Here is a 26935-nt window from a genome sequence, read left to right as displayed (position 1 = left end):
ATGATGTTTAACAGCTATATAATACAAATGGTAAAATTCCACATTAAACTGAGATAGCAGATATGTCTCCAAATACTAACTCTGCTTCTCTTAGCCTCAGAACTTCCTCTTCTCTCAAAATAGTGGCTACCTCCTCTGTTTTTCTTGTCAGTTTGCTCCACTTGCTTGTGAATGTTTAATATTGATCAGCTCTGCCCTTCACTCTGGGACATCTGCCAAACACCTCATGCTAGCTATTATAGGATTAGATATATTTTGTCTATCTGGAAGAAGATTTTTTAGTCTCTGCTGTTCCCTGGCATCCAAGTTACAAGGGTTGCTCTAAAATTCCTTGCCTGGAGCCAAATCGCTCCTGCTAACAACAAAACCTACAAGAAGGCCACCAGCAGGGCAGGAATTTTCATGTGGTTTAAAGGGCTGAATGTTTTAAACATCATCATCTCAAGAAACAGGCAGTTTTGATTGTAGGCTGCTAGTCTTAACGGTGCCACGGAATAGCAAGCATCCTATTAGCACTCACCCTTAGTTACATTGCTGCCCCACTATTTACCTTGCTTGTGCTATGCTGAAAAATGCAACAATTGCTCAACCTCCAACTTACATTCTTGTATCTTTCCTGGAAAGATGGTACCTAAAAATACCGTATTGCCATTATCTCAATGTTTCTCAGCAATGCCTCAAGCAGTTTTTAAAGCCAGCTTTGACACCTCACAGCCAGGGCTCACCATGCTTGCTTGAAGCTCTTCTAGTGGGCCTCTGACCTGGACTGATCTGATTTATTCGTCCTGGTGGCAGAAACATGACAAGGATACGATTCTACTTTCTCAGTCTGATGAGAGTTTTATATACACCCCCATTTTTACCAGGGAGTAGCCACATAATCAGTCTGGTCAAGTTATGTCTAGAACTTCCAGTCCTTAGGTCAATTACGCTACACTACTACTGGCTGCCATAAGAGCACTGGCTCTCAGCCAGTGTCTAGAAGACAGCATTGCAAACTTGCCTATGCACTTAGCTGCTGCTCTGGCCCATAAATGTTGAGGTATTTAAAGCATGGACAATCCTCATTGTAATTAAAGGCCACATTAAATTGATGTGACAATTGTCTGCTACACATGGTATCTTGTGTCTTAAATACAATAAGCTTTATTTCTGTGTGCTGGTAAAGAGCAGTCAGAAATAATTCTCTTTATTTATAACTAGAAAATGCCACGTGTTGGCTTAAAGGTATCTTTCTACCTTCCTTGTAAGAGCAGTAGCTCATTGAATACAAGGATTGAAATGCAGACATCAGAGTGCTTTTAAATATTGAACTGAACAAATAGTTTGAAAGCCTTCCCTCACATGTGATATAGCACCTGCTACTGAAACCACATGGGAGGTCTGGTTGCCACTGCCTCTTGCAGCTAGCTGGACTTTAAAGGAAAATTGTACCTGATGTTCCAGTTGAATCCTTGGACTGAGGAGATGTTCAGGCTACAAAATTACCAGTGTGAAAGACTGCAGGAAAGGTACGCTGTAAACAGTGCATATCTTTATTAAGGAAGGGATGGAAGGGTCTGATTGGTTTATATCCTGAACTTTTGTAGTTCTTTTAGCCATGTTTGCTTCTGCTCACACCTTTTATGATCCCTGTAATGTTGCAGCATTGTGGAACTAAGCATAGGCTAGCCAGATGAAAACATGTTGCAGACACTATAGCCACAGCATCATTCTCAGCTACTCCATTAACAAGGACAGTGAGAGATCTCCCATCAAGTTAGCAACCACACCGTGGAGCAGAGTTGTGGTGTGCATAACCAGAAAGAGTTAAATGAATATGCGCCTGATTCCCTTTTCTTTTTCCCTCATATTCTGTGACCCGCCTCCCATAAACTGCTGCATCATTTCTGAGCTCAAGCACAGCATAATACATTCACCTTTTGAGATCACCAGAGCCAGTCAATAAATAAGACATCAGTGTGCCTCAGAAAGGTAAAGCAAGGATTACAATATCCCCATAGCCTTATTCCATGTGGTTATAAATCAGTGTTGTACCACTGAAGCTGATTTTCAGCAGCTGAAAATCTAACACAGATTAATTTCCCCCGCTATTAAATTTTTTTTTTTCTTAGCCACCTTCCTTACAGAATTATACAAAACACTGCAATCCTGCTGAAATGATCTAAGGCAGAAGTTACTTCCAATGACTTAGAAATGTTTCTGACTCACTATCCTCATATTTTGGAAAATAAAATCATTTAAAATAACATGCTTTCTGGAGGGTGCTTATTGTGGGTTTTAATAGTAATTTTTTTTTATTTTTTTTTTGTAAAACATTCTTTGGTTAAATAGTTTCACAGCATTTAAGGTTAAAAAAAAAAGAAATATCCTTTTCTTTTAAATGTTTCTTGAAAGAATATATATTTTTCACTTTTTTTTTTATTCTTAGTAATCTATGCTACCATTCCGATCTCTTAGCTACCTATTATATAATGTATTTTTTTTAATCTTTTTAGGTCAAAAACGTTCTGTTTTCTTGATTTCTGTTTTATTTTGTTTTTAAAGATTCACAGATTATTCAACTTCTTTTCTCTTTCTTTCATTTTGTAGATAACTCCTTTCTAAGTGTTATCCCCTTAATTTTTTCCCCTTTCATTCCTTTTGGATCACTGTATCACTTGGCTGTCATGTCAAATCAGTATACAAATATTCATACAACCTTGTCTCAGTAAATATTCACTCATTTCAAAATCATGAGTGAATTAGCCATTCCAATTCCTCTCTGGTAGGTATAGCCTTAATTTACTGGGTATAAGGAATCATAGAATCATAGAATTGCTGGGGTTGGAAGAGACCTCAAAGATCATCCAGTTCCAACCAGTTCCAGTTGAGTGGCACGGACCTGAAGTAGGCATTATAGGCAGCTGGTACTGCACTTGGGTGCAAGAGGCTCCTCTGGTTCTGATGAGCAGTCATTCCCCAACGTCTGCTGCCTGCATGCTGGAGTACCACAGAGTGCCCTGAGGATATTCTGAACACCCTCACAGGCAATATGTGTGTTTAAGCCACAAATGTGAAGCATACCTAGAGGAGGCCTACAGTTTGTTGTCTTGTAGGATCATGGTACAGTCTGTCATATCCACATGTGTCTTTCTCAATAATGTGATAACGTAGCCAAAGGCAGTATAACCCTAGAAATCATACAGAAGATTGGTATTTTTGACAGAAGTAGAGAGAGAGTAAAGTGATCTTACCTCTGTCATACTTGCTTTACCCACAGACTGGCCACTATTCTTCCTAAGTATGCGAGTGAAATTAAGCATTTAATAAAACACTAATTAAAGTAAATACTGTAAAAGCATTAACCTCCATAAGGTGTTCAAATTGAATTCCTGGGTACTTTGGCACAGTTCCAGTTTTCAATAAGTTCCGATCTAACGGTATCAGATCACCAGCTCAAAGGCTCTGATTTTAGTTTATGGAATATTCCCGTTAATAATGATACCTTAGACATCCATTAAGTCTGGAACATTAATTTTATGGAAAACTTCCAATACAACTCCATTAGATTTTTTTTTAGCTAAATTAGCAGTATAGGCTTTTAACAAATGTCATAAATAGCTATATTTAATGGAAAGATTGCCCAAATTAAAACCAGACCAAAATAGAAAATACGGCTCCCTCTGTTCAAGCCATGACCTTCAGAATCCACTTAAAAGTTACAAGCTGAAAGAAGCCCTGAGTGCTTCAAATGCCTTGTTGTTTGATTGTTGTGTGGGCTAAGAAAATAGAGGATGCTTATGAACCACTGACATGCTTTTGTCTTTTCTTTTCTAGTAGATGAAATCCTTAGTTTACACAGAGATACAATACTTCTGAATATGCAATTTTCATATAAAAGTAGTGTATTGCACAAGCCATTTAAAATACCATCAAAATCACACACAAAATCTATAGCTCTGTCTTCATCTCCAGTTTTCATACTTAGATGCCGTATGGCATGATTTTCCAAATGAATAACTATGAGCTTATCTGACTTCCCCACTAATTTCCAAGCTGCAAGTCACCTTCAGCTAGCTGCAGTGGACTAGCAAGAGAAGGATTGCACCTTCAAATTTTATGAGAATCAGCTACTGGGGAAAAGGAAAAGGATTCAGTTTACTGTTCATCAAGACAAAGCCAAGGGGAGCTCCGATATCATGTGCTCTGTCAGAAGTAAGTTAGCATACCCAGCAGTGGGCAGATAAGCATCAGTCAGCTAGTAGCAGGGCTTCAGACTGCAGAAGCTCTTGGTCACTATCAGTGTTACAGGAAATGTAGGATGCTGGAGGTACCACACTGGTGGAGTTAGCAAAGGACAGAAATCCACAGGAAATCAAGTTCCAGTTACTTCACTGCTCCCACGTTAACTTCTCCTATCTGAAGCCCCTGGTATTTTTTCTGTTGAAGGCTCATCCAGAAAAAAGGCATTCAAAATAACCCTAAATGTTTTAATACTGTCAGGTGGATCTGGTGTTAAGTTTCCACCAGCTAATGTCAACCATACACAGAACTAGTGTTACTAAGTCAAATTCCCTCAAACTGGACTTCTTTATTAGGTCTCAGTAAGATTGAAACTTTAAGCCAAAAATAGAATGCGTACGTTCATTTTGTATGCATGTGTGTCAGACTGTGAGAAATTCTAGTTAGAATTTTCCATATAACCTGAATAAATCAAGAAATGTAAAATGACTCAAATCATGCGACATATTTTAATGTACAAAGCAGATGGGGCAGAATTAACATTGAACTTTTGGCTTTAACTCTGCATTTACTAACTTCCAAGACCTAGCTTTTAGTGATGATGTGTTCTCAGCTGTTGCATGTTCATTTTTCAGTCATAAGCTTCTAATAATGCTAAGCACATACATAAGAGTTTTTTCTTTTTGCATAATGAGACATTTTTGTACATGCCACATTATGCTGCTTTTCTTCTTTTTTTTTTTTTTCTTCTCCCTATTGATAAAAACCAGTCTCATAACTCTAGTCCCTGTCCCTTGCCTGTTGTCAGTGCTTTGATGTGGAGAGAGGCACTGAAGTACTGCTTTTTTTCCAGTTTTGGAGATATTTGTCTTGGTATTAGGAGGTAGAACTGAGTCACTGTTGTTGAATCCAAAGCAAAAGCATCAGTAATATTCACTGGATTATAGTTTCTCCTTACACCAGTAACAGCTAAAGCACAATGGGCATTCTTGCGTTGAGTGTCTTAAAAGTCTTTTATTAATTCAGCTGTACATATATTTCCTAATAACAGCATCAATAATATTCCGTAAGAAAAAAAATCTCAGTAGAAATATGTCCTCCCTGTTTTGATACAGGGTGTCTTTCTCTGAAGTATGGATTCCTTAAAGTGATATTTGCTCCCACCTTGTAAGGATTTGTGTTAATCTAAGGCATTGAGGTCGTCATCTTAAATTTATAAGCCACCCACTCTGAAGACATGCAGTCAAAGCTAGTGAAAATTATATAAGAATTTGGTGTGTTCTGTCTAAACTCTGTTATCATAGCTATACTTTGTGCTCTGCATTACTGGATAATCAAGATACCCAGCTTCAAGAACCCACTGTCAAGAACTTCAAGTGTTTAGCACTTCTTCTCCCTTTGTATGGGAGATAATTCATTTTTACCATGCAATAGGTCAGTTCCTCTACCCAGATCATAGGCAGAAGGTAACTATTACACTCCTCTCATTCTTAACATTAAAAAAGGGTTGAGGATGCTGCTTTTCCCTCATACAAGTGCACGCTGCACAGAAGGCTCTTTACAGGATTTAGGGTATTGAATGTGGTCACCCAGGTAGGTTTTAGCCTGAAATGTGAGTTAATATTAAATACCATAAATATAAATTTGAAGTCCTTAAACAATGTTTGTAAACATGCAGGGAATGTATTATTTATATTAGTATAAATATATGTAAGGAATAAATGCTAGTTTGAAAATTGCATTCTCTTAGAATACCAACACTAAATTACTGTAGGTCTGACTCTGCTCCCATGTACTTAGGTAAAGCTTAGGTAAGCTTTCCATAGATCAAATGAACAGTTGAGAAATGTAGCAGTACAGTCTATACCTTTAAAGTTCACTAGAACACAAAAGAGGTTTCTCATAGACATTGGATTAGAACACTAGCTAACCCTTCAACTCATGAGTAAGATAGATGGGTTTTCTTGATTGTTGACATGATATTTGATGATTTTTAAAAATACATGGGGAAACATTTTTATGCAGGCTTTACCTTAGCTGTTCAAAATGTCATGCCTGTTAGGATTGTTTTTTCCTTATTTTTTTTGATACCTTATCTACAGCAATTACTTGCTATTTGTCAATTACTTTTAAATTTGGTGAAAGGAATATAAAAAGCAGATTTTTGGAATAAACAGACTTTTAGGAAGGAACAAAAATCTAGCCAATGTGTTGAGTTTTCATGCTGCTGGGATTGAAATATTTCATGAACAAATAGTAAAGTCAGATTTGACCTTAGCTTTACCATTGTGTTTAGCCCAAGAAACTGAAAAAAAATTATTTTAAGCATATATAGTGGCACAAGCTTTCTGAGAAAGTAAAACTATTATTATCATTGAAACAGAAAAAAGGAAAAAAAAAAAGGTTCAGTGAAATGTAGACATCTAAATCTCTTTGAGGATATGGTCTTAAGAAGTTATCTCAGTTTATCAGAACAAGTGAATCTTCTGACTTCTCCTGATCTGCCCAGGACTATCAGATGCATGTATAAAGGCATAGATTTAGTTTTCATCTAAATAACAATTATAAAGCTTCTTTAAGTAATTTCTTCTCATGGTTAACCAAGATTCCAGTGTCTTTTTGGATGCATAAACAACAGTTTTTCTTGTTAATAAAGGAAACAACACACAGGAGACAGTAACTCTTTGATATTAGAACATCCTGTTTTATCTTAGTAAACCTAACGTTGCCTGAAGTTTTTCTAACCTACAGTTTTCAATTTTACTTCAACAGGAGACTTGATCCAGGTCTCAGGGGAATCAATAGGAGTATTTCTGTTAACTCAAACAGAAGCAGAGTCATGGCCAAGGTCAACAATACTAATTTGCTATAGCTTCAGGCAGACTTCCTCCTTTTTCAAGAGCAAATCTTCACCTTGCATGAAATTTAATAACCATGTATAAAGCGTGAAAAGTTACAGCTTCAACTAAGGACCTGGGAACATCTCATTTGGGTGGTGTGCATGTGCTGTCCTCAGAGAGCTTTCAGAGTTAGTTTACGTAGACTTTATTTCTCTCTAGATGGGATTATTGGGCAATTCTTTGGGCTAGGCCTCTACATAAAGTGTCTTTTCCTTTGAGCTGGAAAAAAAAAAAAACAGTGACCTGTTTTTCCCTTTGGGGAGTAATTAAAGATTTTTAGTCCTATCCACACAGATCTCCAGTAGTGGGTTGGCATCTTTCTTAATGTAATTGCCTAGATAAACTACAATGCACAAGAGAAATTATAAAATCTTTTTCTGCCTAAACTTCCAAATCTGGTTACGCTTCTGTCTGTCCATCTGCCTCACTCTCTTTTAATTTTTTTTTTCTTCCCTCCAGCTTTCCTTCAGATGCTTTTTGTCTTTTGGCAGACTCAGAGATTCATAAAATGTTACCTTCAGCGCATCAATACAAAAATGTTGGCAAGCTGGTGATGTAGCATTTTCCAGTGCCTCAAATTTCAAGGTCCTTATTTGCTACTTTGTCATTTTTGTGCTTCTTGTAATGTCTTATACTTCACGTGTCTCTTCAGTCACTACTACAGAAAATTAGCAGTACTGCAGGTGGTACTGCTGTTAGCAGTTAGATGTTAGCAGAACTCATAAGATAAGCAAGGCCCTACCAGTCTAAGATACATGTAATCATGTTGTTTAAATGGAGATGAAAGCAATAATTATCCAGTAAGAGTGGTAAATATGAAGAAAAAAAATAAAAAGTCATGGAAGGTTCCCAAAGATGACAGACTGCAAAACAGTAGAGATAACCCATTTCACTTTCAGAAGTAGCCAGTGGTTTATCTTGTAACAATGACAGATTTTATCTCAACTGTTTTCTCAAAGGAATTTATTAGAGAAGTGAGCTCTTAAGAGTTGAGAAAATTCCAATTATTAGCACCTTCACTTTTTTCACCTTCATTGCGTTTTAAAGCTGAATTGTAAGCACTGTTTTAACAACTTGAAGTACAAGTGTGACATAATTTTGCATTTATGTAGGGTATAGCCGTAATGCGGTATGCATCATTTTATAAGTGTAATAACAAGGGCCTGATCCAGTAAAAGCACAGTCAAATGCTCATATAGCTTTTGGAGGAGGCAAAGCTGGGTGAGGGAAAGATGAGACCTTTCATGGATGCTTCACTAAAAGTGCAGGGTTCTCATTTCCTACAAGTTGCTCAGAGATGCTTAGTGTCCTTGGTCTGAAAAACGGAAAGCTCTCTGTACTCTCAGAATTTAAGGTTTTACTTACATCAATCTTATGTTACTAATTGTGATTGGTAAATTCTTTCAGCCAGGCCTTCTAACTGAGAAGACAGTAACAAGTGTCAGGTGGTTACCTCTAGTACAACAATATGGAAAAGACTGAGCATCTCTGTGGGGCATAGTTCCACTCTTATTGACAGACAAACTGTTCCAAAAAGTTTATTGTGATTTAATCTGCAGAATAAACAGGTATAAGAGCTGTGCCCTGTGCCCACTTCACATAAAAATCTGAAAATGGTAATGTGTTTCCTTCAGGTCTGTTTTTCTAAAAAAGGAAATCTGAATAAATCTTTGTGTGGGTACTTATACTTAAATCTCCACCAAAAATAAAAAATAAATAAAAATAAAAATAAAAAAATGATACCTAATAGAAATAAAGCAGAAAGTGTTGATGTGTCACAGACAGCAATTGAGGAGGTATAGGGGGAAAAGACTCAAAACATTACTAGTTTCAGAAGAGAAACAGTCATGTCACAGATATAAACTTAATTTTAATTAATTTTGGCTGGAATGTAAATAGAAATGTTTTGTTTTCAAATGTGCTGAAATTCAACTTACAGGTTCCATAGCAGTTTCCAGAAAGAGGAGTAGTCTTCCTCCTCAGCAGCTGCTTTTGAGGAAAACTGCTCCTAGTGATGAAGACAGCAACACGAGCCATTTCTGCCACCACACTTCGATGTGCAGCTACCATACATACTTATCAACTAACTCTTTACAAAGCCCTTTGAGATAAAAGTATGAAAAAATGAGAATAGTGGCAAAGTCCATATTAGTATGTTTTAAAATCCCACACAAAGGAGAGAGGTGGAGGATTTGTCTATGACTCTAGCTTTGAGTCAAGCTATTTCTTTCTATCTATGGATTGAAACATAGAGAAGAATAAGCTGAAAGGAATAAAATGCAACATATAAATATTCTGATCTTTTTCAGCAGAATTTTTATTTTTATGAGAATAGCAAGATTAGGTTGGCAGTGAGACTGGGAAAGAGAAACTAAATGTGTGTATGAGGGTGGTGAGGCCCTGGCCCAGGCTGCCCAGAGAAGCTCTGGATGCCTGTAGTGGGTTTATATGGCAAGGTTTTGGTAGTGGGGGGCTGCAGGGATGGCCTCTGTGAGAAGCATTCAGAAGCTGCCCCATGTTAGAAAAGGGCCAGTTCCAGCCGGCCTCAAAGGGACCTGCTCATGCTGAGAGTCGAGCCAACAAGCGATGTTTGTGCCTCTGTGAGAGCAGATTTAAGAAAGGGGGAAAAAAAAATGCTGCTCAACAGCAGCTGGGACAGCGAGGAGTGAGAACCAGCCCTGCAGACCCCAAGATCAGCACAGGAGGAGGGCAGGAGGTGCTCAAAGCGCCAGAGCAGCAGTTCCCCTGTGGCGAGGCCCCTGGTGGAGCAGGCTGTCCCCCTGCAGCCCATGGGTCTCACATGGAGCAGATCTCCACGCTGCAGCCCGTGGAGGAGCCCCCGGTGGAGCAGGTGGATGTGGCCTGGAGGGGGCTGAGGCCCATGGAGGGCCCCCGCAGGAGCAGGCTCCGGGCCGGAGCTGCAGCCCGTGGAGAGGAGCCCACACAGGAGCAGGGGGCCTGGGGGGAGCTGCCACCCGTGAGGGACCCGTGCTGGAGCAGTTTGCTGGAGGATGGACCCCGTGGTACGGAGCCATGTGGGAGCAGTTCTTGAAGAGCTGCTGCCTGTGGGAAGCCCATGCAGGATCAGTTTGTGAAGGACGGCACCCTGTGAGAGGGACCCCACGCTGGAGGAGGGGCAGAGAGTGACTGTGATGGAGCTGTGGAGATGAAGTGTCAGGGACTGACCACAGCCCCCATTCCCTCGTTCCCATGTGCCACCTGGGGAGACAAGGAGGTGGAAGAGGGTGGATGGGGCAAAGGTTTTTTTGGTTCCTTTCCTTTGTTTTTTTTTTGCTTGCTAGTAGTAGGCAATCAATTTGGACTCATCTCCCTACTCTGTTTAGCCCATGACAATAATTAAGTGATCTCCCTGTCCTTATCTCAACCCTTGAGCCCTGTACTATTTAAACTGTAAAATATTATTGTTATAGTCTATGTGAGTATACAACTATATCATAGTTGCAGGATTGAAAGTCAATGAATTATAAGTTTCTAAATTACATAGATGCTTTTGCAATTTCCTGCCTGCTTTTCTAGGGAAATTTTCTAGATTTTTTTCTATAAATTTCTAGAAATTTTCTTCTTGCTTTCCCTATGTTACTAGGATCAACATTTTAAAGGTGTGATAGGAAAGATCCACAATGCTAGTTCCTTTGGGTACGTATAACGAGACCTAAAGTAGTTAAAAAAAAAAAATCCAAGAAGCCAGAAGGGAAAAAACTACAACAAGAAGGCCAAGAGGGAGAAAAATGTACATATCAAACAAAATGTTTGGCAGCATGCCCAGGAAAATTTTTCCAGATATATCAAGGTCAGACATCGCAAGCTTTTCTGAGGATAAATCCTGTATATGAAACAGGAGATATCTAAACAAGCTACAAAATACACTTGCTCTCTCTTTCCTGAGGATATTGTGAATGCTAATTAGAACATTTGGACAGTGATTGAGGCAGCACATGCCAAGTAGGCAGTCACAGACAATGAATAACACTAGGATCATCAAGTGTGAGCTGCAGTCAGAAGACTCAGCACAGTCACCCAAGACAACCCTGGAGATGTAAGAGAAGAAAAAAGTGGCCATGTGACCAGAAAGGTATTGCACTTCTGTGTAGGGGGGACATGGGCAAGAGCCTAATAAAAAGGAAAATAAAATTTTCATGGGGTAGGGAAATCACATCAACTATGTTTTGCTTTCTCCTAGACATCTTGGTTTACACATTATGTTTTATATAATGTGTGCAACTATTAATTTATTTTAAATTGAATTACCAGTTTAAAAGTTACAAAGATGTCACAGAAGGTGACAAATAGAGGAAGATTCTTTGAATTGGCTGTTTCTATGAGTCCTGTCCCTTTTTGATTAGTCATGCTTGTGTTTAACTTTTTGTTTTCTTTTTCTTTTTTTTTTCTAAAGTAAAGATCTAAGAGTTGACAACATTTTCATACTATCCTTGCCTCTAAGAATTCCATTTCTTGAAAAATGACAGGAAATTAATATGAATAGATACCATTCCTTTCTACATCATTTAAAAATTTGTGGTACCATTCCAAACTTAAAACTTCCAAAAGTACTCCCACAAAGGGTCCTTTCAAAGCCTGGAGTCAGTATATGAAGTAGAGATGGGAGAATTTATGTGAATAAACTGGGTGAGGATCAACAAAAAACATAGCTTGCAGTGTCAGCCAGCAATATCTCTTTGTAAGGACTGGGAATTATTGAAATGATTGTAATAGTTAGTCTTAATATTTATAGCCTAGCAACCAGTTGATAGAGACCAGATTTGATTATAGTTTGCCTGAAGTAAGCAATCATTCAGTGGGATTAAACCAGATTATTGAGTTAAACAAAATACAAACTGCTCTCCTCTTTGGTCTCCTTCATTATCCCCTTGAATCCTCTGTGCACTCCCTCTGAGGTTCTCCAGCATGTTTCACTTTTCTTAATCCTGCTTTTTTCAAGCATAATTTAATTTATGTAAATCATTTCCATTCTGACTCTCTAAGCCTGAATGTTTGGGAAAGTCTCTGCCAGTTTGAATACTTCCTTAAACGTCCTCAAATTTTAAAGTTATCTCAGAACACTGTAATCCCATCTTTCCTGAAGATCTCAGAAGCCCACTTGTCTACAGTGATAAAACATACGCATAAAAACAGTATTTCAAATTACTGCTCCACTTGTGATTAAGAACTTCTCCTTTCAAGTGCAAACAGAATATTAGCATATGTTTTTACCAGTTGCTCCCTGTCAGCTAGGTAACAAAGGGCATGCATTGGTACATAGAGGCAGCTTTATGTAAGGCCAATAAGTTAAGTCTTGTTTATATGACATTGAAACCTGAATTAAGACAGGCTTTAACTTAGTGTACCTTGCACATGTTCTGTGAAGTTAGAAAGCAGTTAAGGATTCCAAAAGTTTCCCACTGAATACTACTAGGGGAACAAGTGGCTTCTTGCATTGCTGAAGAGAAGAATGCAGTGACCACTGTAAATAAAATTGAAACAAATTCTAATGGTGGTAAAGACTAAATTATGCAAATGGTCAGAGGGTGTGTAAATCTGTCTGTACTAAATTACTACTAGATGTGACTTTTTAAAATAGCAGTCATCAGTTTGATGCCTGCTGGCAAAATTATCATAATAAATGCAATACTTATACCTTAGAGTCTTTTCTTCTGTCCTTGAAATTTTCTGAAATGTGTAAGATAAAGTACAGACACCACAAACACAGCTACAGGACCAGTCTTTTCTATGGCTTGTAAAGAGACTGATGCATAAAAGAACAGCTAGAAATAAATTTATAAATTACAATACTTAGTAGGACATTGATCCACTACTTGCCCTTACGTTTCTGAGTATTATACGTATTTATGAACTCCTTCTAGTAATGAAGGAGTTAACAAAAGTTACCATTAAAGAGCAGTAAATTGGCCCAGCTGTAGGAGATAAAGAGTCAGGAAGAGGTGAGTCAAGTTTTCCTTTGAGAAACATGGTTGGAAAGAACAGAAGTACTCTGAGCTGAGTTCAGGAAAAAACAGAAACATTTGGATGTTGAAGTAAGGACAGTCATAGGCTGCAGGTAAGTCAGATTTTTGGGAAGGATTGGGTATGCGCTTTGAGGGTAATGGTTTCTGTAACATGGCCTTTGGAAGACAATTTTGGCAGCCTTTTTCCTGAACAAGTTGATTTGTTTGGAGTTTGAGTCTATAGTCCTTTCCAACGTGTTTTTTTTACAGTGTTGCCCAAGTAGACTTCTTAATTGGTGCATTTAGGCTCCAGAAGATAGATAATCAAGCATGTATAGAATTTCACAGATAGTGTATGTGTGCAAAACCCTATTGCTTAACATACTGTTCAGTGTACAACTATTATTGATGAAGAAGTGTAGCGTTGCAGAGTTATCTAAGCCTGTTTTGGTATTCAAAATGTAAACTAGGTAATTCAAACTATTTGTGGTGTTAGTAACTATGTATTGTAATGAGCACCCTGAAGGAAGAGCATTTCCTTCAGAAATGTTTAAAATCTGTGAAGTTAGCACTTAGCTAATTAGGTGCTTTGAGGTCTGCTTCACTTTACAATCCTCAAAACTTTGCTTGCTGGATAGTCTTTTTCTTTTCACAATTAAGATGACTTATTTTTTCATGTGTAAGTCCTAGAAGTTATTAACTTCTTATTGTGTTTGCTACATGTGGTGCTCGTACTTGGCCCTGGTGAGACTGTATGCCTGTGAACTCTTGAAAATCTGTATTCCCCATCTGATAACAGCTGGCTTTTGATCCATACTTGGGCAATGCATGTTTTATAAGATAAACATTCATATAAAATGTTGAAATGTAAAGGACTTCTTAGTCAAAAATTTTCTATCTATAATTGCAGTTCTTTTTCACTTTCTGTAAGCATCTATATCTTATGCTCTAACCCACTTGACTGATATAGTCCTAATTACATACAAATGATTGTATTATTATAAGTTTAACACTTCCTTTCTGAATCTGTACAATGGACAAAGCTATTCTCCTTGTGATCATGATTTTCATCCCTGTATTTAGAATGGCTAATGCACATTTGAATTTAGGACTAGATTGGCTTATGGATCAGTAGAGATTCCAGGTGCTCCCTATTATCTTGCTAGTTGAGGTATTTGGTGGGGGAAACAAACCAGAAAAACCAGCAAACAGCTGTGCCAGTGTTTTACCTTTATTACTTAGGTAAGTTGCAGGTGGCTTCTTTCAAGTAATAGGATGGCTAGTTTAGGTATACTTGCGTGGCATTTCACGCTTTCTTTTAGGTAAATTTTAAGACTATCTGTTGAGCGTTCAACTGAATTTTCAGTAAGTCTCTTGGTAGTGGAGAGGCATAGTTATTTATTAGACCTACTTTTGGTTTTCAGTGAGGCAGAAGAATAGATATTCTCTGTAGTGATTAGGTTCAAGATGAAATTTCTTTTGCTACCGTTTGGTCTGGAAATCCTAGGGATCAGAGTACCTGTTCAGAAATGTTGAATGATTCTAACTTACCAAATTTTATCCTTTAAATCTTAAAACGTAAATTCCGAACTTCTGTAGTGCATGTCTCTAGTGCGTATTACTTGTATACATATGTTGTGGTTTAACCTGGCTGGCAGCTAAACACCACACAGCCGTTCGCTCACCCTCCCCCCCTTCCTCTCTGGGATGGGGAAGAGAAACAGGAAAGTGAAGCCTGTGAGTTGAGATAAAGACAGTTTATTAAGACAGGATAATAAAAATGATAATAGTACTACTAATAATAATGTGTACAGAACAAGCGATGCACAATGCAATTGCTCACCACCCGTTGACCGATGCCCAGCCTATCCCCGAGCAGCCGCCCCCCACCCCGGCCAGCCACCCCTATATATTGTTTAGCATGACATCAGATGGTATGGAATACCCCTTTGGCCAGTTTGGGTCAGCTGTCCTGGGTCTGTCCCCTCCCAGCTCCTGCTGCACCCCCAGCCTGCTCGCTGGCAGGACAGAGCGAGAGGCTGAAAAGTCCTTGGCTTGGTGTAAGCACTGCTCTGCAACAATTAAAACATCAGCATGTTATCAGCGCTCTTCTCATCCTAATCCAAAACATAGCACCCTACCAGCTACTAGGAGGAAAATTAACTCTGTCCTAACTGAAACCAGGACAACATATAATATGGAAAGGGGAACAAATAAGCATAATAATACTAGTTATATGAAAACAGCTTTCTAGCATAGCTATTTATAATAAAGAAAGCAAATTACAGAAAGGTTCTTTGTAATGATAATTTCTTTTCTGCAGAATACCAGTCGTTTGGGACACATGAACTAGGATTTTACTTTTTAAGCATGAGCAATAAAAGATGGGGTGTCCTGGGCCTCTGATTTTAAGTAAATCGTATATTTTCTCTGTAACTTTGGAAAAGTCATTTGACCTACTTGTGCCTTATACAGCCCAACTGGAAAATTGGATAAAGACCAGGGCCTCAAAATGCCCCCAATGCTGTACTGAAGCTTACTCCAGCAAATACTGAAAACATGGTATACAGGTGATCGTAATAAAATGTTCTGTGTTCCAATGTGCTGATCTGCTGAATGAATATTGATTGTATAGCAGGTAAAGCAAACACATTAAGAGTTTTTGCAATAGTTTTGCGTAACACCTGTGTATCCCAGTATTCTTTCTAAGGTAAATCTAATAGTTTGGAGCCAACCATATGTGCTTTTTCTCATCAGCCAAACCTCCTTCATCTCAGAGAGCAACAAAGAAACTTTGTGTACTTTGTCACATAGGTAGGGAGGTGGTATTTTTACACATACAGAAGCAACTTTCTTCAGAAAAGTATTTATTGGAAAGTAGTGAAAGTGTAGCGCACGAGTACCTGTGTGTTTCTATATCTTAGCAGTCATGCACACCAGTGAAAAAAAAAAAAAGCTGTGAAATGTTGGTTGAGAATAGCATGCTTACATGCGAATTTAGTGATTGCTCTTGCATTTCCCTTCTCCATCTGATTGTTATGTATGGTTCTTTAGGATGGCTGTAAAAATGTTCAGGAAGAAAAGGATTTTTCTTTCTCTCTAGGGTTCAGACTGAAACTAGTATTGTTTTTTTAGCTTGAGTTCCTAGAAAATTCTCAGAATACTGAGAGCTTGAGACCTAGAAAGAGAGCTGTGGTGTGTGTGTAGTAGTAACGGTCATTTGTTAGACACCATGAAAGCAAGCATAGAGCAGAATGCATTATATTAGTCAAGGAAGATAGCTTGAACCAAGAACTGTGGAACAGCATCCCACCCTGGAGACAGCAAAAGGTAGACATGATGTGTTTGTGCCATAGATTGTGAGGAAGAATAGAGGTTGCCCCACTGAGTGAGGCCGGGCCTTGTGAGCCCTTAATGTTCGGCTTAGCTGAGGCCTCCTCAGGGGCCAGAGGCATGCAGCTCTGTGCCTGCAGGACAGTCCGTGTGGCAAGCATTTGGGGATTCAGTCCTGGCAGCGCAGACTGTCACCAATACCAGCTTTGTGACAGTAATTTTTATTATTAGTTACTCTAACTCACTCTGATGTAACTGCTGTGGAGGAGCATAGTGTATATGGAGCATTGACACTTTCACTGAGATAAGAGAAGATAACAGAATGTGGGCAGATCCTCAGCTGTGCGTTTTGTCACTATCCTATCAGTTTATAGCAGCTAAGCAGCTGCACCTGCATTAGTCAAAGCAAAGCTCAAATTTTCATATGCTTCCCCCACCATCTAAATGGCTCCATCGCTTTGTTTCTAATGGCTGATGGATAGGGTAGTTTTGTTTTTTCACTCCCTCAGAACATGTCACATGAAGACATAACCGGCTGTCACAGACTTGAAAAGCTTTATGCTTCCAAAGACCTTGCTCTGCTCTAGTAATTTTACTCTCCTTGCATTTGCTGCCTGGGAACCTGATGGAAATGATATAAAAATGTGAATCTTTGTGCACCTAGAAAATGAAGGTGAAGCCTTTGTACACCCTGACATTTGTGGTGAGAAATACTGTATGTTTTTCCTACATTAACCCAACTTCATATAATAGTTTGGCTGCTCTCAGCAGAGGAAGTACAGATGGTGACTCCTGGCAGGCTGTGTTATTGGAAGACATTATGCTGCATGTGTACAGGTTGTTAAGCTAACTGACAGTTTTTATGCCGCATAGACTGCTGAGATTTTAAAAATCAGAAAATTACCGAATGCAAGTCAGAGGTCAGCTGGTTCTCTAGAAGGCTTAAAAATCCTAGTCCTGTAGTAGTGGTGCCATATGTTCCTCACTGCTTGTTGCCTTAAAATCGTAATAGTGAGAATCAAAAGCCAGTTGTCTGTTGTAATCAGCTTGCAGTGAAATATAGATGCACCCCCTGTGAGACAGTTAGATATACAGGATGTAATGCAGCATGGGAACAGTCCAGATCTCCCCTAATCAATACAAGGAAAGTCCAAGGAGCTTTCTAACTGTGAATAATCTATCCTGGTAAAAAAAAAAAAAAAAAAAAAAAGGAATTTTGATGTGCCTCTTCACAGTCCATAATTGAAAAGAATCACAGTCAGGGGTGAGGTGTTCCAAAGGGGTACTGCTGCAATTGGGGTTAAATCCATTTTTATGATTAAAAAGAAGAAGTAACCAGCATACTAATGACACTTTCAGTTGAAGAAATTGCAGACAGCCCTTTTGTACTAGTTTGCAATGTCCAGAAGGGCACAGTAAAATTATGAAAGTGAGCAGAAAATAATAAAATGGAACTTGTGAGAAAGAGAAATGTGATCTCTTTTTGAGGGAAAGCTATCTTTCACATGGATACTCTACTGGAAGAAGGAAGGTGACTACTACTAAGGCCAAATGTGAAGGCTACTAGTGGATAACTGTGATGTGCTAGACCTTTTGACAGCAGCAAATACCACTGAAAATGTGTGCAGTGTTTTCCTCTGTTAGACCTTGCAGCATGCCAGTATGTGGTTGAGTGCACAGAATGTGGAAGAGTATGGCATCGTTGTGGCTCTCGTCTTTGAGGAAGGTTAATGGTGGTGAATGCCATTCCTCATCTTTCTAGTAACCTGGCAAAGAGGGATGCTTGTTTCATGTCCTGCTTAGCCTAGGATGAAGGTTTTGCATTATGAGACCTAGATTTTAATATGCTGGAAACTGTAACTTGTAATTAAGATGATAAAGAAATTAGAACAGATTAGTTAAATCTTTTCAAAACTGCTACTTATGCTTTAGATATATGAGAACATGAATTGTATAAAACTCTTTTGGGGGTACAAAGCTTAAAGAAGCACGAAAGGACAGAAATCAAAGATAAAAGGAAGTCTGAAATGGATACCAGAAGGCTAATATGCAAAATCTGTTAAGGATGTGGAACATCTGCTTGAGGAACAGGAAGGAATGTGTTCTTCCATCCAAATATCTTTATTTGCCATTGGGGGGGGGGGGGGGTGGATAAAGGGGGGATAAAGGAAAAGATGTTTCTTTCCTGGAGATGTATACAATCAGCAAATTCACATATTGGTGATGCTTTGATAATAGGCTTATGTCAAGTAAACTAGATGCAGAGAAAGCTGGTGGACTAAAAAGCTGAATGCTCAGAATTAATAACACTACCTGAAATAAGAATTAGTTGCTAATAGAGGTTGTTGTTTTCCATAAATTAAGGCTCAAAAAAAAATCTTATGCCCAAATTTTGGGGGTATGTTTAGGCTGGGTTAAACAGAATCTCAAACATGTCTGAAGTCATGTGACAGATTGGAGAAAAACTTAGAGAGGATCCCTGGCTTCTAGTATCTGCTGACAGGCTTTCCTTTCACACAAGAAATCTTTTGTAGCACAACTCTTTGAGCCCCAAAATCTTTTGGGCAATATATTTTTTGTCCCTTGTAATGTCCTTTAGTAAGCTCTTCTTGACCTGAAATTCTGTAAATTGACCTGATACTAATGTAACAGTGATAGAAATCCTTAGAGAAACTTAAATTTACAGTAGGAACACTATGATGTTCCTTGAAAACCTATTCTAGCATTCAGTTGTTGGTAGAAAGTTTTCAGAATGCATGAACTTCAAGGAAGCTTATCACTTTATGACCTTTTGAGCATGGGTATTGAGAACTATTTTCTTTTATTCCTCAAGAGATGTTTGTATTTGATTTTTTTTATTTTTTTCCCCACTCAGCCCTTTCTTCTCTTAGGTGGAGTAAGTCTTATTGTTTTTTCTTTATCAGTCTCATCTTCTGAACTAGTGACAGATCATGTTGCAGTCTTCTGGACTCTGCTGTTTGGCCATGTCTCCCTTGATAGAAGATACTCCAGCTGAGGCCTTATCAGTGCTGCAGAGAGCAAGAAGACATTCTGCATCTGGCAGTCTGAGCTCATGTTTATATATCCCACTATAATGATTGCCCTTTTGCAAAAGCGTGACATTTTCTTCTATTCCCTAATGCAGCTATTCAAATAGACTCCAAGGAAATACTTGGGTCATAGATAAAACAGAAGAACATGATTAACTGCACTCCATTTACAGTGTCCACAGACAAGGAATCTTTAGTTTTTCACTTTTTTTTTATGTACAAGTTGTTATCTAAATAACTTCAGGCATTATCATTCCACCATCTTATATATTCCCTTTTAATGAACAAGTGTTCTTGTATCTTGGACGCTGTTTCTGATTTATATATTGGAAACAGATTTAAAGCTATACCAGCTTAAATCATGATGCCTGATCGGCACTATTAAAAGTAATTATTTAAACCACAATAATTTAAAAAGAGCTCCTGCATTATGGAGTAGAGGGATGAAGAGGAGCAGCCAAGCCATTGTCTGGAGCAAGGACATATATTTCAGACTATTGGGAACTACCACAGACTGCAAAATCATCACTCATCGCTTCTTCTCTTGATGAAGGGTAGAGATTAAAGAAAAAAATGGTGGCATTTTGTTACGACTGTGAAATTATGGAACTAGTGAAAAATGCCATACTGCCGTTCCTAAACTAAGGGTTGAGGTCTGAAGCTAATGCTCTGCTCACTAGTGCAGAGCACCAATGTTTTATTTGTGGTATAATGTGCTAATACAGTAACGTTGTATCTGTGGTATATAATGTAATGTTTATCTGAGTAGCTCAAGCATTAACTGGTATGTAGTGCAGGCTCAGTGTGCTACGTAAGTTGTTTCCTTCAGTGATTTCCCCCTCGATATTTCTTACCAACTTCCCTACCCCCCACAAAGCATCTTGTTAATGTTAGCTGGGTTGCTCTTATTTATTCTTATTTATTTTGGGATGGAATAGGAGTTTAGAATTTCTGTCTGGTCACTGAATTTAGAAGCAGAATTATTGAACCAGCTGGATATGTATTATCTAAATAAATTACTTCCATCTTATATTAATTCTTCTGAGCACTAAGTTATCACTTGAAGAAAATGTGCGTAATATCTGCAAGTAAATGAGGTAAGCTCTATTTCCACCGTGTAGTCATAGTGCAGAATTGCATACAACTTCACTTTTTCCCTGGCAGCTACTGATCTAGTTTACTTATAGAATTGAGTGCAGAACAGGTCTCTTGATATCTTTATTTTCTTTCTACTTTGACCTTGTAATGTAATCAGCTGGCAGATTGAGATTTTTAAATGGTCAAGTGATGGGCTCTGGCAATGGAACTGAGTGCAGTCTGAATGTGTTTTTTTTTTTTCTACACCAAGTTATAGACCAGATTCATTGAAACCTGATCGCATAAGAGTTAATGGCTTTTCCACCACCCATTGGAGCAAAGAACAACTTCTGGTGCATTTAAAATATTAATTATACAACTATCAGAGCATTCCGTGTGTCCTGAATGCTTAGAAAATTGGTTGGAAATAACCTATTTAACAAAGCAGCGTCTCATTCACTCTATTTCATGTAACTTTAAAAAAAAAAAAAAAAGCAGCCCAAGCCATTCCTTTTATAAACCATTTAATGCGGTTTATGATAGCAATAATCCCCTTGAAATTGGTTATATTACTGTAGTTTGTTATAGTGTTAACTGCCCTTGTCTTCAGCTTGGTCCATTAACTGAAAATCCAGCCATTAATTTATAATGAGATGATTTCTTCAGGATTATTACCTTATTCTTAGTTTGTTGGAGATTAATCTTCTTGTAGGATAGTGAAACAGTGTCAAAATGTAACAAGAAGTTCCCAGTTCAGCTTTTTTGTAGTAGTGAACTATCTATGCAAATCTCTCTGAGATTTACATGTAGTTTTTCATTTTTTATGTCACCAAAGATGCAAACATACAAGCAGTAGCTTTCTTTATGGAAAAAGAACAGTTATTGTCCCCAAATAATTAGTGGCAGATGATGAGAGAAAAGGATGGTGATGTTAAATGTGACAGTCTTAATAATGGGGAATAAAGGCTTGATCCTCACTATTCTGCTCAGTGGGAATTTTGCCAATGACTTCATTGGGGAAAAAAAAAAATCAAGGCCAAAAAGACAAGGAACACATTATGCTATATCTTTTCAAAGATGTCGAATTGAGTTAAGAGGGAGGAAGTCATCAGCAAAAGACTATTGAAGCTAGTGTAGTCTACATCTTTATAAAGAAAAAAAAAAATATTCAATGATTTGATGGCACTGTTCAAGTCAGAGGATGGAAATCCTAGAAGAGCTCCCTAAATCATGTCCTTAGCATACTTTTGTGACCTATATTTTCAGTCCCCAAAGTCATCTTTTTCTTTGAGTAATACTATGCCAAATCTGAGAGAGATTAATTATTAGTTATACAGCATTATTAATTAATTTTGCAATCCACTCTAACAAAACATGCTGTCATTCATAAAATGTTGGTGAAAGCTCTGGAATTACATTACTGCTTCCTCCACTTGCATCAGACTTCTGCATTTTCATCTCATAGCTTTCTTAAATTTTGTCAGATCATCTGCTAGGAGTTGTCAACCAAAATGCTAGGAAATTATACAGAACTAGTAGGATATATGAACAACCTCTAAAATATACTCATGTCAGCTTCTAGTAGTGTTTATGTGAGCTAAGGCTTTCTTTGTCTGGAATAGGTTTCCTAGTGCGGAGAACACTCAGGAAATCCTTTTCCTGCTTTGCACAAGTCATCCATATGTTGATTACCTCTTCTCTGAGACTGAAGAGGGAAACGTGGCAACCCAGATTTCTTTTGAAGGACACCAGGGTTTATTCTGTACGTGTGACAGCATGACTCCAGGAACCAGTCTGCCTGCCCAAAGGGTGAATGGATGAAGACTGCGCTTTGGGCAATAGTAAAAATGAGATCCTAAATTTGCTGCTTAGAGAAGGTGCCAGAAGTGATATTAATACAGATATAAGTAAGCATTACTGGGGAGGAGGGTAGGGGTGCATAATTTAATTCCAGCAAAAGATATGCAAATGTAATGGCAAAATAAGAATAAATGGAAATGCCAACATATCCCACACGCAAACATCTATTCTTCTTCCCCAGTGTCTGTGAGCAGGGTTGTCTAGCAGCACGCACTGAGAATTGGAAGATAAGCTTTACAGAGCAGAGAGAGAGGAATGCATTTCTGCCTTGAAAGTTCATATAGAGAAACGGTACATTTTTGTTCAAAATAGGGGATTATGGGTTGAACACTTGGCTTTCCTCCACAGTGATACTCAGAAGTGTGGAGGACAGCAGTCTCCCTGCAGAACATAACCTGTTGTGCAAGTTGAAATCAACAGGTGAAGCCTGGTTGAAAGCTTCAGAGCTAGTGATGTTTCCAAGCTTCATCTTAAATTATTTGAATTTATCTTTTGAAAATGAACACTGTATTGCTTACCCTCTTTTGAGGTTCACAAATGAAAAAAGTTTGTATAACACCAACCCTGAAACTTCAGCAACTGTAAACTTAAAAAAAAAAAAAAAAAATAGTAGTCATAATGAACAATGCACTTTAAATTAAAATAGGTAAATTTTACCTGATCTAAATTGGAATTCTTAAGTTTAGCTTCCTGTGTTTACTCAGTTACCTCACTGGCACCTCACCTTGCTCACATCAGTATTGCTTAGTCTTCTGGAGGGTATAATAGTGGAAATGCCCGTGGCTTCAAGGATGTGTGAATTGGTACTGCTCTTTCCTATATGCTCCCTGGGAGTGGGTGAGGTGGCCTTCTTTAGCTATTCTCTAATGTGTTTAGTTAGTATTTCCAATACTAACTAAAATCAGAAAAGAAATGAAACGAAAGCTTTCAGAGCATACGCACGCAAAATACTTAGCCTGACCAAGAGCATTATCTATTTTTCTTCTTTGCCACTCTTTATTATAGTAAGTTTTATAAATCATAATTCAGTATTACAGATACAGTATTGCAAGAATGCTAAAGAAAAGATATCACGTCCCTACCCTTCAACTATTCCCCTTTCTGTAATACTTTTTTTAAAAAAAAAGGAAAAACAAAAAGAATTAATAAGATTTTTTCAATTGAATGTCATGTTTCTTGAACAAAATATATTGTATATTTAGTTGGCTATTCATGCACTTTATATTTATACCTTTTTTGATTTAGCTTTAAAACTATATTCTATTTCTGCCTAGTGTGTTATCAATCTTTTTCACAAATGATATTGATTATATATGACAGTAGAGAATATTCTATCTTTTCAAGAGAAAACTGTTCACTTCCTAAAGGATACACTTTTGATTTCATCAGTAAATCAGCATGTGTGGTTTCCTGGGAGACCTGTCCACTTGTTCCTTTGTTCCTTTTTTCCTTTTTTTATATGATGGCAAAATTCAAAAAGCCTGAAGTTTTCCCTATTGCTTTCTTTGTAAATTTTTTAAGGTCTAAAATTAATAAGCAAAGCTGAAAGGACATGTACACCTGTGAATTTGTGATTTAAGAAAAAACACTAAGGGTATGTAATAGATGTGCAAGGCAATGATTGCCACCGTCACAGTCTCTGAATTTAAGCTGGTATAAAGTAACATGCTAAGTTTGGCCTGTGAACGCTTGCCTCCAGCTCAAATCATATTCTTAGCATAGTATTACTGATCTCAGTGTCTCACTGAGTGTGATTATCATCTATTTTTTTGTGTGCATGTTTATTAATTTCCAAGATTTAAATTGCCTTAATCAACTAATATTTTATTTTGAGGTGCTTTGCAATGTCAAGAAATCAGTCAGGAAGCAATGCACCTTTTTAAGTCTTGTGGGCCACCACCTCTACAGCGGTCTTCTGTGTGTCTTTACTGATGAAGTGCATAACTGAGTTTCTCCTGAGGTATCCAGTTTCCTCAGCAGTTGTTCCACTGGCCTGACTTTGAGATTCAGTAATGAAACCTCACAGATAAAAACTGAGATGAGCTATACTTTCTTAGTGAAGTAGATACTTGCTGGTTGATTAAAATCCTGAGGCACTTAGGGGCATGACACAAATCCAAACACTTCTGGCAGTGTTCACACAAAGTGAGGTAATTTAACCCTTAGTAGAGTTATCATTTATTAGTCGTGTAACTACTAATTTAACTAGTACTTCCATATGAACAAGGGACTCTAAATTTGGAATTATCGTATCAGGTGTTTGGCTGCCTGTGATCTTCCTGATGTACAGCAACTTATGTAATGAAAAGTACTTTATGTTCTTTTATGTGTATCAGCTAAGGAAAGCTGTGTTATAGACTGAAGCACTTGTGTTCTTGTAGATACAGGTGTAAATAAAAACTTAAGCTTTAAGGTCAAAGGAAAAATAATATTGGCTTTGACTGACAGTCACAGCTATAAATACAGTTGTTTTAGGAGAAATGCACATATGAAACTTTTCAGTTGTATTAAGGCTGAAAAATTACTGTGCTGTTATTACTGTAATCACTGTGCCTGCTGCTTTTTCCCCCTATTGGTTATGTTTTTGTTATATTTGAAAGTAGTCTAAATCATTCTTTCGAAAAACGTTTGTCTTTGTTTGCTGTGTGTTTTCCTATAGTCTATGCCACAACTAAAATCTAGCAAAACTGAAGTCTGAGAGCATGTTTTGCTTTCTTAAGCCTACAGTATTCAACAAGCTACCTTTCATGTGTTGCCAAATAAGAATCTCAAAGTATATTGCCTACCTGAATTATAAATAGTATGTTTGTGTCAGCATCTTTCGTGTTGGGCAAGACTCTCCCAGGGGTATAGTTGTCTGATTGTCTGGAAGCAGAGGTAGAGATGGGATAGCATGACTTCGTGTGGCATGTTATGCTTAGCCAGATCCTGAGCTGGCCAGTTATTGTTACTTTAGTTCAGTTATGTTTGTTCATATAGAATTGTCCCTTTGTGTTGTTTTCTTTCTCCATACCAGTATTTTTAAATAATTAAATTGAACAAACTTCAGGATAATTTAACTTTGGTTTTCTTCATAGAAAAGAATGTATAAATTATGTTCTTTTACTTAAATTCTCGTCTCTTTGTTTGTATTCAGGTGTTACCTCTATTTATATAATGAAATCAAGGCAAAGAATCATGGTTAAGATTGCAGAGCATTAATAGGCAGTGTATATAGCATGTTACCCCAGCTGCACGCAAAGACACAACTGAAAAGCTTCTAAAGCCCTGCCTGACTTCATCATCCAAATTGGCAGAACATTCTACTGCTTGAATGAATCAGCCAGAAACCAATAAATCCCCTCTTGCTGCGGTGTCAGCACTTCAATCAAATTGTTATTAGTTCATAGATATCTCATGCTATGTTCAATAGGCAGTTTGCAGTGGATCATTTGATCAGCTGTAGTTAGTGATGAACTGAGTTAGTGATGAGCTTTTGTCCTGTGGCAGCTCGAGGTGTGATAGCAATCTACCTTGCTAACTGACACAGTTGGCTTTTATAGGTCTCATGACACAGTAATGAAGCTGCTGTGGATCATGCTTAAGAGTCCAGTAGATGTATGGATCAAACCTCCTACATATTGAAGGATTCAGAAAATCAAACTTTCAAACTATTTGTCATTGGATATCTTCTGGGGGTTGGCAAGTCCCCTTATTCATGTAGCTCAGTGACATTTTATTTTTGTTATTCAAAGGTTGAATTAATTATTTTAATTAAAAAAAAAAAAAAGTCACTACAGTTTATCTAAAATTTTCCCTCTTGTGATAGACTTTAGTTAATGGTGCATAGAGGAGAAAGAGCAGTATCACCTATTCTGGAATGGATTCATCTTCTAAAGAACAGCGGCAATGCAGAACAGTTGCATCCAGCTCTGGTTCTGTGAAGTTGTCAAGTAAAGGTGTGTTTGAGACAGCTATAGTTGCTTATATACGATGTGTTTGAGAAATAAGTAAAAATACTTCACTTTTCTTGTAGTTTGTCTGAAACAATACTAATGCGTAAGATCCTTCCAGAAAAACAAGACAAATTTAAATTCAAGTGCCCCTGAGTCACTGAATAGTTCTATAGGTTTGGATGTCTACAGATTTGTACCAAAGAAAGCAATCCAGAAGATTTTTAATTACCTACCTCAATTTTCAATTAAATGCACATTTATAACACAGACCTGCTGTACTAAACCTTACTATGCCAGGCACAATAAATACAACTTCCATATAGTTCATTTAACCAGAATTCTGTCTAACAAAGAAACTAGGGTTGGTTGTAATTGTCACCTCTGATTTTCCACTCTTACCGTGCTTATATGCCCCAAAATATGAAGCTTTTTTATTTGAGATTAACACGTCAATGTTTTACACGATGTTTTGGTTAAAAACTATGTTCACAGTTTTTATGAAAACAGTTGTATGTCAGTGGCTGAGCTAAGAATTTCTATTTGGAGGACTGACCAAGGAAAATGCACTCTGTGTACATCTTCATGGCCTTTTA

The 26935-nt window shown here is 37.8% G+C and overlaps 1 protein-coding gene across 10 annotated transcripts in view; it reads left to right on the top strand.

Annotated features, from left to right (window-relative positions):
- LOC106040346 (uncharacterized) overlaps window positions 1-26935 on the top strand; it is a 596086-nt gene that overhangs the window by 383696 nt on the left and 185455 nt on the right. The window contains exon 1 of one of the 10 annotated variants that reach the window (XM_067002024.1): window positions 10792-13200. The exons of the other annotated variants lie outside the window; for them this stretch is intronic. The gene's annotated coding sequence lies outside the window, so the exon portion shown is untranslated. Of the gene's footprint in view, window positions 1-10791; window positions 13201-26935 lie in introns of those variants that run through there. 10 annotated transcript variants of the gene reach the window in all.

This window comes from Anser cygnoides, chromosome 9 (assembly GCF_040182565.1).
Source record: "Anser cygnoides isolate HZ-2024a breed goose chromosome 9, Taihu_goose_T2T_genome, whole genome shotgun sequence".
Taxonomy (NCBI): domain Eukaryota; kingdom Metazoa; phylum Chordata; class Aves; order Anseriformes; family Anatidae; genus Anser; species Anser cygnoides.
This window is presented reverse-complemented; position numbering and strand designations above follow the sequence as displayed.